This window comes from Pipistrellus kuhlii, unplaced genomic scaffold (genome assembly GCF_014108245.1).
Source record: "Pipistrellus kuhlii isolate mPipKuh1 unplaced genomic scaffold, mPipKuh1.p scaffold_m20_p_24, whole genome shotgun sequence".
NCBI lineage: Eukaryota > Metazoa > Chordata > Mammalia > Chiroptera > Vespertilionidae > Pipistrellus > Pipistrellus kuhlii.
Window position 1 is genome coordinate 11,384,553 of NW_023425523.1, and position 12,609 is coordinate 11,397,161.

Sequence of the window (12,609 nt, forward strand, 5' to 3'; positions counted from 1 at the left end):
AGTCTGAGGCTCTGGGAACTGACTTGAGGTTTGGAAATAATCTGTGGCATTGGATGTCTCTTACGGCGAACAGTCAACCCAAAAAGAGAAAAGAACGGAGGGTAGACCTTTAGGAAAGCTAATTTCATTTCTTTTTAAATATATTTTATTGATTTTGTACAGAGAGGAAGGGAGAGAGATAGAAAGCTAGAAACATCGATGAGAGAGAGTCATCGATCAGCTGCCTCTTGCACACCCCCTACTGGGGATATGCCCGCAACCAAGGTACATGCCCTTGACTGTAATCGAACCCGGGTCCCTTCAGTCCCCAAGCCGACGCTCTATCCATTGAGCCAAACCCGTCTCAGCAGGAAAGCTAATTTCAAAGGGAAAGAAAAAGAGCTGCCCTCCAGAGAAACTAAAAGGAAACGCTGAGGTGAGAAGACAGCTTCAAGGAGGGCGTGATCAATCTTGCCAATAAGCGACCAAGGCTACAAGTCTTGGAATGAACTGAAGGGTGAATGGAGTTCAGATGAGTTTGACCTCAGACACTCAGCTTTAGGGTCTTTTCAGTTGGATTCTGAAAATATCCACCTTGTTTCCTTCTATCCCTCAGCATCCAGGAATATCCCAGGTATACAATTTCTTAGGGGATGCAATCCCTTGGTTTGATAACACCCCTCAGGAGACTGTGGTAAAGAATCAATAAAATCACTTATGCAGAAAATCACCTCAAAAATTGCTCAACACACACTGAAGGCACTCAAAGCTGGCTCCTGCCGCCTGTGGTAACAGAATGAGAAAAGTAAGTCTAAGAGGGCACAGATCCACATTGGAACAGCTGGTGTTCAGGCTGTCGGGGGGGAACCTCGAGTGGGCTCAGGTTGGATGGACATTATTTCCCAGTGGGCACTGTGGTCAGGTGGCTCACGGGTTCTGCTAGGGGTCAGACATTGGATCCTGAGATCTAGATCCATTACTGACCTCAGTGACCCATCACAACAGTGATCTGGAGTAGGTATTACTATTATTCCCTACTCACAGATAATGGACCTACAAAGTCCCTTTTGAAGATTTAGGTGGGCCAGAGAGGAACACACACACACACACACACACACACACACACACTATACTGGATGTCAGCCACTCTCAAACTGCCAGTTTGTTCTCAGTCTGCTGCTGGCCATTATCTCGTCCTTAAAACTTACTGCTCAGCGCCTCAGTTCCTCCCTCCAGAAATGGAATGAAATAGTCCTGTGCCTCCCACCTCCCCAGGGAGGGGACCTGAAACACCATGTCTGGATTATTGGCTTGGATGAAGGAAAGGTCTGATCCCCTTTCTCACCGCAAGGGATGTGCACATTCACAAGTCCAGACCCCCAGGGCGCTTACTGGTCATACTATTCACTCGGAGGCCTAGAAAAAATTGTGAGTTTGGGGGTTTCGATGATGGTTCCCCACAATGAGCAACAAGTAAATAAAAACTCAATTTCCATGAGAAACCCTCCAAAGGAAAGGTGGTGGGCCAAGTGGCCAAGTGTCGATTAAATTCCAGTGAGGTTGTACATTTCATGTGGATGTTGGAACGTGGGTTCTTTACTCTGTCCTCACCCCTAACCTCTAATTTCACAGACACTCAGTTTTATGGTCTCTTCCATTGGATTCTGAAAATATCCCCAAGTCCAAGTTGTATCCATTACTGACCTCAATGGCCCATCACAACAGTGGTCTGAGGTAGCTGAAATCCAAAAAAAGAAGCTGGAGACATCTTTAGGGGACACAGTGTAAAAAGTCTCTCTATGGGGTTTCTCTGAAACATCTCAGACCTCGAGTATATCAATCTCATATTTTCCTCATCACTTCCACCAACTCCCTTCTTTCCTTTCTCCCTCCCATACTGTCTGCCCCTCCCCCCCCAACTCTGCCATCTACACACACACACACACACACATTCGCACATGTGCACACCCTCTAGCCATCCCCAGGTGTCAAAAGGAGTGAGCCGCCTTGAAGGCATCTCAGCAAGTTGAGCTGCAGAAGCTACCTCATGGGTCTGGAATGCTTTCTGACTCCCTCTTCCCCTAGCCCATCCCTTCCTCAGTCTACCTGCTCCTGAAAACCAACTTCCTCTGGAAGGTCTTCTTACGATTCATCACACAAAAGCCATTTCCCCTGCCTCGCCCTGCCTGAGTCTGGATCTTACATCTTCCTGCTGTTTCCACAAGCTATTTTCTTAACTCAATTATTCACTCGTCGCTTTCTCTATCCTCCAAAATGCACTTAACCTTTGTGTGTTCCTGATGTTTAGTCTCCACCAGCAGGTTACATAACTTGCAGATGCCTTCCGAAGGAATCTGTGGCGATGAAAACGATGATCGCATTCAACAGTTATTTAGTGAGCTCCTCCTATTCGCTCATCAGCGTGCTGATTTGATTGGGGCTGGGTTCTCAGACAGACAATAAAAACTATAAAGCAGAGTCCTAACAAGAAAATAATATCAATGCCTCACTTCACAGAATTCAGAGTTTAGAAAGCTCACTCAGACATTGCCCTTGACCCCCTATCCCGCTCAGATAGGCTGGTCAGATGCCATTGTCCCCTCTGTGCAGACGAAAAAATAGAGGGTCAGAGAGGAGCCAAGCCAAGGTCACACAGCACCCAATGCCAGAGCAGGGCCTCCTGGCCCAGGTCCCAGGTTCAGGGAGGCAAAGGGAGGAATACGCCCCAATATAAACACACACCTCTAAGGGCAACACACAAAACTGCAGGTGATAGAGTGCCAAAGTGAGATGGACAGATGACACGTGGTAACTGTATCCAAAGAACTACGTTAATAGTTTGACTTTAAATGACATCTAAAGAGAAACTAAAATGAGCCTTTTCCGCTGCCTGACCGGGAGGGAGGGTTTGCTTTCCTTGCTGCTCCGTCCCTGGTCCATCGCTCGGCACCCCACGGCCCCGCTGCTCCACACTCACAGAACTTCCACGTTGCAACTGGGTTGGCAAATATGTTTAAATTAAGATACACGTGTGTGCATGTACATGTGAAAATTCCACTGATCTTCCTTCTCCAGCCTCTAAGAGTTCATTCAGCTAATATGTCCTTTGTTTGCATGAGACTGAGACTGACCCATCTTTCCTCTCACCATGAGGGTTTATATATATATCAATTATATATATATATATAATTGATTTCAGATAAAGGGAAGGAGAGAGAGATAGAAACATCAATGATGAGAGAGAATCTCTGATCGGCTACCTCCTGCACACCCTACAACGAGGATCAAGTCTGCAACCTGGACATGTGATGTGCCCTAACCAGGAACTGAACCGTGACCTCCTGGTTCATAGGTCGATGTTCAACCACTGAGCTACGCCAGCTGGGCCACGGGGGCTTCTTGACAGATCTGGCCCATGAGCACAGCAACCCAGGGAAGCCAGGCCGCCTGGCCCTGGGGGCAGGAGCAGCACGTGAAGGTTGGTTCTGGATCCACAGCAGCCCTAGGCCCTCAACAGCGGCGTCGGTGCATCTCCCACGAAGACTCCCACCACCCACATGCCTTCCTTCCATGCCTTCCTCCCCGTCCTCACCGCTGGGCAGCTCTGACTCCCGACAGCCTTTGCAGCTCGTCCCCACCTCACAGCTCCTGCTTATCAGAGCGCCAGCCGCTCTTACTAGTAAAAGCTGGCTGGCCTACGTCCAGCTGCCGCATTCTCTCAGGGTTTTCTGGTTCAGAGCGTTAGAGGGAAATCTCGCCCGGCCTGGCTCATCTTTTCCGAAAGGCCAAGTCACGCCCTGGTCAATTTAGCTCAGTGGATAGAGCATCAGTTTGGCCTGCGGGCTGAAGGGTCCTGTGTTTGATTCCGGCCAAGGGCACGGATCCCCAGCCCCGGTAGGGGCGAGTGCAGGAGGCAACCAATCGATGTGTCTCTCTCTCTCACAGCGATGTTTCTCTATCTCTCCCCCTCCCTTCCACTCTCTCTAAAAGTCAATGAAAGTATATCCTCAGGCGAGGATTAACAAAAACAAACAACAAAACAAAGGCCGAGGGGCTGAGGGTTAGAGGCACTGGGGGCAGGTGCCCTGACGGGTCAGGGCCGGCCTGTGCACAGTGGAAGCCCTGGGTGTGCTCAGACTCATCTCACCTTGCCCTCCGCAGGGACGGCGGCCAGGCTGCTCTGACTCACTCCTGGGACTCCGCAGCAGGCTCTTGGCTGAATCCCTGCTTCCTGCACTGAGTCAGAACTTAAACCTGGTTCTGCCAGGTATTTGTCTTTCTCTCAGCCTTCAGATTCTTCTGTGGGGCTGCCATCTGCCTATTTCCACTACTAGTTGACTCATCAACCAGACTGCCAAACCCTCCGGCCAGGGAGGATCTCCCCGTTCCTGTCTACGTATGACAGAGCACCGAGGAGAACGTGCCCTGGGGGCCAGAGGCACAAACCAACAACTTAATGAGCTTCGGGAGGAAAAGGACTGACCGCTGACCATCGCTGTCTGAAGCCAGGCAGCCTGCAGACCCCGGACAGACGGCCGTGCGCCTCAGCCCTGTTCTGGCCTTGGCCCACGGCTCTGCTTCCCCAGGCCCTGAGCCCTCAGCTACCCCGGCCTGGAGGGTCTGGGACAAAGATCTCCTCGTCTTTTAGATTATGTTCCTTAGAACCCACATGGAAAACGAGCCATCTAATGTGGTTACTGGAACTGAGGCCAAGTTCAGAAAAGGGCTCAGGAGCACGATAAGAGGACATCTGGGAGAGCTGGAGGGAGGCAGAGTGGCCATCCTGGGAAGTCCTGAGCTCGGCCGATAAGCCGCCCGTGTTCTGGGCCTGGGCCGTCCCCCAACGTGGCCATCACTCACCGGTCCTTCCCACCCCCCAGGGTTACTGCGAAAGCCCAATGTAACCCTGACTCTACGGTGGGAGTCCTCATTGCGAGGCAGATCGCCGTGCCTGGTGTGACTCAGTCTCCCCCACCCCCACCTCCTGCCCCCGCCCCGGGCGCTGCCATCCAGGACAGAAACACCCATCCAGGCACACTTGCTGGAAACAGACAGTGGGGAGAAATCGAAACAAGATACTACAGTCATGCGTGCATGTATCATGTATGAAACGGAGCTACGTGGTGGTGTATTTTACATACAAGGCTGTTTGCAGGGTGGAGCCCACGCCCTGAGCACGCAGTTGACCTGACTCAGATCAACAGTGAGCGCCGCTGAGCCCCGGTGCTCTCTGGGCATCGCCTCGCTCATTCCCCGGAGCAGCCTCGATGGTCCCGGCTTCTTTTCAGCGGAGAAGAACACCAAGTGTGTGGGAGAATTGGGACTTGGGACTCAAAAGCTGACACCTGACCACTCCAACTGGCTTCCCCGAGCCCCTCAGGTCAGGAAGCTCAGTGGTCATCCTGGCAACCTCCCTTCAGAGCGTCCATGAGAGCACAGCTGGCTCCCCCGGTGCCGGGCGGCACAGACCACGCCTGGACCCCCGGGGCCACGGGACAGGCGGCCGCCCCCCAGCACTGCGGAGGAGCCCCGTTCCCTCCCCGGGAAGGACTCTCTCACAGAAAGGGACACACCTCAGGGCCCTCAGAGACCTGAAAGCCAGCGGACTGTCACCACGTCTCTTCACAGGCTAATGGTGTGTTCTGCTTTACAAACATCCCTGCACTTTATTTTTTTATATTTTTTATATATTTTATTGATTTTTTGCAGAGAGGAAGGGAGAGGGATAGTTAGAAACATCGATGAGAGAGAATCATCGACCAGCTGCCTCTTGCACACTCCCCACTGGGGATATGCCCACAACCAAGGTGCATGCCCTTGACTGGAATCGAACCTGGGACCTTTCAGTCCGCAAGCTGACGCTCTATCCACCGAGCCAAACCGGTTTCGGCTATCCCTGCACTTTAAAGAACGGAAACAGTGGCGACATAAATGCTTACACCGAGGGCCCACGGGAGAGATGTGGCCCAGCACTCCGGGCCCTAACGCCTCACGAACAGCCACGGAGGCTGTGACGGGAGTCTGCTCCATTTCAGAGCCTGGGGGAAGGGCAGGGGAACAGAGCCACCCTCACTCACCAACTGGGTGTCTGGGCCTTTTCAAAGACCCCAGAGCCAAAGCCCGCCCTCCTCCCCGGGAGCCAGGTGTCCTGAGGTCGGTGTGAGGCTGGTGGGGAGGACGCTGCCAAGAGGGAGCCCCGGAGGCGATGGGTAAAGCGGAGGGAGGGATGCTGAGTGGCACCTCACGCCCGGGGAAGCACTCGAGCCAGACGTGGCCCGTGCGCTGTGCGCCACTGTCTGCAATCAGCAAGGCTGATCTTTTTTTTAAATATATTTTATTGATTTTTTTACAGAGAGAAGAGAGAGGGATAGAGAGTCAGAAACATTGATGAGAGAGAATCATTGATAAGCTGCCTCCTGCACACCCCCAACTGGGTATATGCCCGCAACGAAGGTCTATGCCCCTGACCGGAATCGAACCCGGGACCTTTCAGTCCGCAGGCTGACGCTCTATCCACTGAGCCACACCGGTTTCGGCTGGCCAGGCCATTCTTGTGGTGTTGGCTTGTGTGGGCTCCGTGAGCCAGACCTCATGCTTTCCAGCTGTGAGGGAAATCATGGAAGGTTTGAATAACCAGGGTGAGTCTTTACCAGATTCCCCTGCGGAGACGCGTGGAACCCACGGAGGAGGGACAGGTAGGACACAGTGGGGGTCCACTGGGGCCCAGGCTACAGGGCAAGCCATCCCCTCTGAGGACCTGGCAGGCCCAGGGGGCCCCTGCCTGCTCCCCTTGAGTGGCCTGAGCAGAGGAACTTTCCATCTGACTCAACCTCTCCCGAGCAGACCAGACGCTGCTGCCAGACTGCCAGCACCAGAGTTTCCACAATGAGAAGCTTCCAGGAAAGCCCATACGCCTTTACTGTAAGCCCAGCGAACTGCACTGCAAACATGGCGGCCGGGCTGGGAGGCCTGGAGACACACCACCACCCGCCCCGCCCCTCCCCTCCCTCTCCGCACACCCAGAAGCAGGCACAAACGCAGCCCCACACATACCCAGTGCCAGTCCTCCCACTGCCAAGGCAGTTCTGCATGCTCCCCCCTCCTCCCCCACACACACCCAGCACCAGCACAGCCAGGCCAGCTGTCCACAGATCCTCCCGAAGACGCCAGGCCCTCCCAGGGTGTGACCCGCAATCCCCGAGCCCCTTGAGGGCGCCCAGGTGCTGCAGGGATGGGCTCCTTGACATCTGTCAGCGCCCCGTGCTCTTCCACACAATCAATGAGCCTCTTTCACACCCCACACCGGTACTCCGGTCAAGGGACGCCCGGCCATCTAAGACCATAAAAGAGACATGTACTACCACCAAACATACCCTTCCCCCAAACATTGCATCTGGATCCAAAGACACTTGGCCCAGGTGGGTGAGTCCTGGTCCAAACCCTCACCCCTTCCCTGACCCTCAGCCGAAAGCCTCACACCCCCACCCCAGCATGGAGACCATGATTCTTCTGCACCTTCCACTCTCTGACCCAAAGCCCTAACCCTAACCCAAACCAGCCTCTCTCCTGATGGGTCTGCCCTCCACGCATGCGCCCCTTGTCTGCACATCCTCAACGCCCGGCCTCGGGGCTGGTCGGCCTCCCCACTGCCCGGCGCTCACATCCAGCCCAGCCCAGCCCCTGGGTCCAAGGAAGAGCACATACACGTCTGCCGTCCACAGACCAGAATGTCCACAGAGGGTCTGGGGGGACACGGGCTGTACGAAGAGGTGGTTAAGCACATGGAATGCCAGGCCTGACATTGACATTCAGCTGGCTCTGCTGCTTTCCAGCCACTGTGTCTTCTCTGAGCTCCAGTTTCCTCGCCCGTGAGAAGAAAGAGTAACGGGACTCACCTCAGAGCACGGCAGGCAGGATGAGCGAAGGTGGCGTGTGAACGGGGTACTCACTGCGATGCCGCTGCGGTGCCGGTGCCTGAGAGTAGGGAAGGGGGGCTGACATGTCCTTCCCCGCATGCCAGGATCCTGGTGGCGAGTGGACGGACGAGGGCCCGAGGCCCATGGGGTTGCACAGGACAAGCGCTCCATGTTGTGAGCGGCCCAGGGAGCTGGCGTCTCGGGCCGAGACCTGCAGGGGAAGGAGAGATGCTGGGCCCTCGAAGCACCCAGAGAACCTGGGGTCCTCCACAGGCCCACGCGTGGCTCAGAGGCAGCCTTCCAGAGTGACACCCCAAACCCACGCCCCACCGGACCCGTCTGCCGGCTACCTGCCCGGAGCTCAGCGGACTTCTTCCCAGTGCCCATTTCCCCCAACAAAACCTGGCACAAAGGAATGTACACATATAATTCCTTAATTAAAAAAAAAAATGAGAGAGAACAAAACAAACCCTGGCACAAGACTACCACCTAACACTGTGTTTTCCTCAGGTGCTGGTGGACAAAACAATGCGCCCAGTATAATCATCTCAGTTACACTGCAATACAAATATTTCTCAATTACACTGTCACACAATACTTGTCAATGGTTTATCCATGTATGTCAAGGTTACTATATTCCAAGGTTCGCAATGATTATCTGTAGTCTGCAGGGGGGTGGGATTAGAGGTTATTTTCATTGTCTACTTCTGTGTTTTCCAAATGAACACAATATGTGGGTTTTATAAAATAAAACAAAACCTAATCATAAAATATCATTTTTTAGGAAAACAAAGTTTATCACTGTGGTTGCTTTTTTTTTTAATGTATATTATATCACGCACTCTCCTGCTAAAGTATTTTCAATAGTTTCTCATGGTACATAGAATAAAATTCCAACTCCTTTTCCATGGTCTCCGAGGCGAATGTGACCCAGGCCCTCACCGGGCTCCAGCCCGACCTGCTGCCATTCTTGCCTTTACGCCCAGCAGCAGCCTCGATGGCCTCCTCCGGGGCGAGAACGGCAGCCCCGTACCAACGCTACCGCCTCCGGGGCCTGCTGTGCAGACGGACACACAGTGCATCTTCATTACAATCACTTTCTCCATCGTAGCTTTGCTCATGCTGTTCCCTCCACGTAGAACGCACTTCATTCATTCTTCACTGGCCTGCCTTCTTCCTTAGCTTGGTCTTGTTTGTGTGTCCCTTCCTCAGAGAGGCCCTATTGATCATCTCTCCTCGACTCTGCCCGTCCTGCTCTGCTCTCAGAACCCAGTATCTTACCCTTTTCTGCCAGAAGGTAAAACCAAAATCCCAAGAACCCAGAGGAAAGAGCCAAGAGACACACAAAACAACTCCCAGAGCGAACTGAGCCCCAGTTATGAAACACACTTGCAATATGGATCCAGATGGGTTTTAGAATCGCTCTGGGCCAGGGACCGCTCTATGCCTCCTTTCTTCCTCTTCACGAACCCACCGCTGTACGTTGGCCATGTGGGGAGCATAAAACCTGTCCCTGTAGTTCACAGCTCTTCAGATCAAGAGGAGTATACTCCAGCGAGTCCCTGAAGACCACACCTGAGTAGTCTTACTCACATTTGAACCTGATTTAAACAGGGATCCTGACCTTTAAGCTGATGCCATCGTGGAATCAGACTGGCAATCCTGGAGAACAGAATGAGCGGTTTGCATATAAGAGGGATATAAATCTTACAGCTAAGACGGTGCACTGTAGCAGACTGTATTGTTCAAAGATGGCCACAACAATATCTCACCTCCCATCTGCTTTTCTTACAACCTTATCTTTATATTCCTCCCATGGAGAGGGGGTGCCTATGTCCCTTCCCCTTGAGTTTATGTCTGCTCCCTCCAACAGTAAGACAGAAGTGACACTGTAATTTTCAAAGTCAAATCATAAAAATTTCCTGCACTGTTGCCTTGCTCTTCAAGGGCACATGCTTGAACCCAGCCACCATGCTGTGAGGAAGGTCACACCGAGAGGTGATGTGTACCTTTTCTGGCCACCAGCTTAGTTGAGATCCTCGCCAAGAGCCAGCATCAACCACAAACCATGTGACTTCCGACACCTCCAGATACTCCTAGACCCCTCTGCTGAGTCACTTCCCATAGTCAGGTCCTCCCAGTGGAGTCCCCAGATGTCGTGGAGGAAAAACAAGCCTTCCCTTCCATCACCGCTCCAAATTTCGGATCCACGGAAACCATGAGAGATAATAAGAGGAGTCTTACTGTTTGAAGCCACTAAGTTTGGGGTGATTTGTTATACCACAATAGATCGCTGGAACATATGTCTAGACAACATGGTTTAGAGCCCTATTACTCAACTTGGACATTTGAGTTATTTAAAATTTTTGCTATTGTGAACATGACTGCTATAAACATTCTTATACATTTCCACTAGTGCTCATCTAAAAGAGTGTCTTTTGGGTGTATACTTAGGAGTAGAATTGCTGTGCACGTTTTATAAGGCAATGCCAAATTGTTTTTTAAAGAAGTTGTACTGCGTTACCTTCTCTTTTTTTTAATATATTTTATTGATTTTTTACAGAGAGGAATGGAGAGGGATAGAGAGTTAGAAACATCTATGAGAGAGAAACATCGACCAGCTGTCTCATGCACACTGAGGATGTGCCCTCAACCAAGGTACATGCCCTTGACCGGGATCGAACCTGGGACCTTTCAGTCCGCAGGCTGACGCTCTATCCACTGAGCCAAACCGGTTTTGGCTGTACTGCGTTACCTTCTATTGACAAGGTAGAAGAAGTCCTATTGTCCTCGGGGCTCTTATACTGGCTGCTCCCTCTGCTGGAATGCTCTTCCCCCAGGCATCTGCACAATTCATGCCCTTCCAGTCTTCCTCTCATGTCACTTTCTCAATGAGGTCTACCCTGATTTGCTCCATTTTAACTGAACATTACACCCCCATCCCTGCCATCATGCTCAATTGTCCTTACCCTCCTATCTCCCTTTCCAGCATCCTATAGAAGCAGTTTTATATTTATTGCATATTGTCCATCTCCTCACAGAAGAATGGAAGCCACCACAAGAAGTGGCTTTTTTAAAAAATATATTTTTATTGATTTCAGAGAGGAAGGGAGAGAGGGAGGGGGAGAGAAACACATCGATGAGAGAGAATCATCGATTGGCTGCCTCCTACACGCGCCCCCAACCAGGCATGTGTCCCCATCAGGAATTGAGCCGTGACTTCCTGATTCACAGGTTGATGCTTAACCATTGAATCACACCAGCCAGCAGGCTTTTTTTTTTTTTGTCTTTTTATTCACTACTATATCCTGAGCACCTACAGAGTACTTAGTACAAAGTAGGGCCAGATGAATTTTTATTAAATAAATGAATGAATGAGTATATCTTTCCAATTCTCTATATTAACCAGATTTTGTAATTTTTGTCAATTAAACATAAATGTTAACTTATCTGAATTTATTTTTTCTTGATAATTTAAGAGGTTCAATACCTCTTTATGTGTTTATTAGTTACATATATGCACATATATATATATATATATATATTATATATATATATATCCTTTTCTGTGAAACACCTGTTTGTATCATTTATCCATATTTCAATTGAGTTGCTCTCTTTTTATTGAATTATAAGTAGGAGTTCTGTATTTATAACCTGACCCTTTGCAAGTTATATTGCATCGCAAATATCTTCTCCCAGTGTGCAACTTGTCTTTAAGATGTCTAATAAACAAAGCTCTTTGTTTTAGTATAATCGCTGTTATAGGAAATGCATTCTATGTCTTGTTTAAGAATAAACTAATCTTCTCACACCAGAGCATCAATGCTGGGGGCCAGTTCCTTCTAAAACATCCCTTTCAACTAAAACCTTACTTTACTGACCACAGAGGGACCTGAGCATGAAATTCAAGAAAGGACCTCTGGGCCCCTCCAGAGAGACGAGCCCACCCACCCCAGGCCCCTCTCTGTCACTCAGCCTCCCCCCTCCCCCCCTCCAGCAGTGTGACGACAGATGCCATCAATCACTCCCTAAGAGCTGCCAGGTGGGCGAGGGGGGGGGGGGGCCGCGGGAAAGAGCCCAAGGGAAGGGGCTCCAGTGGAAATACCAACCGGCAGCAGTAGCCCTCCCCCTGCCAGCAGAACTGGGCAAGTCCCAACAGAAGGTTCTAGAGGGCGCTTAGGGGTTTGAAATGCAGCAGCAGGATGATCCTCTTGGGGGAGGGGGAAGGTACTCAGGGGAGCTCAGGCTAAAGCAGGAGTGGCTGCTCCTTTAAAGAAAGAGGCCCCCTTGTAGGTGGGCAGCTGGGATGGCCTCCGTGTCTCTGAGAGAAGCAGGTGGGTGTGAGGTGCACAGTGGTGCCGCTTCCGGGAGATGATCCACTGTCACCGGCTTTCTATTGCTCGTGTGCAGACCTGGTGCTGTCACTCACCCGTCACAGGCTCCCAGAGGCCTCCTGGGCCCCACAGCCCCAAGGGTGAAACGCATTTCTCCCGCAAGAGGAGGAGAGAGGAAGTTTCAAAATGTAAACACCAGGAGATGCCCCTGCCCGTCTCCCTCCGATGAGCTGGGCTTGCGGAGAATAACCTGCAGGGGATCTCGGGTCCTGAGTTTCCCTCCACCAGATGAGCCTCTAAATCTTATTTGAAGTGCTCAGTCTTCGCCTCCAGGAAGTATTTAGCTTTGACACCTTCTGTCATCTCCTTGAAGAGGA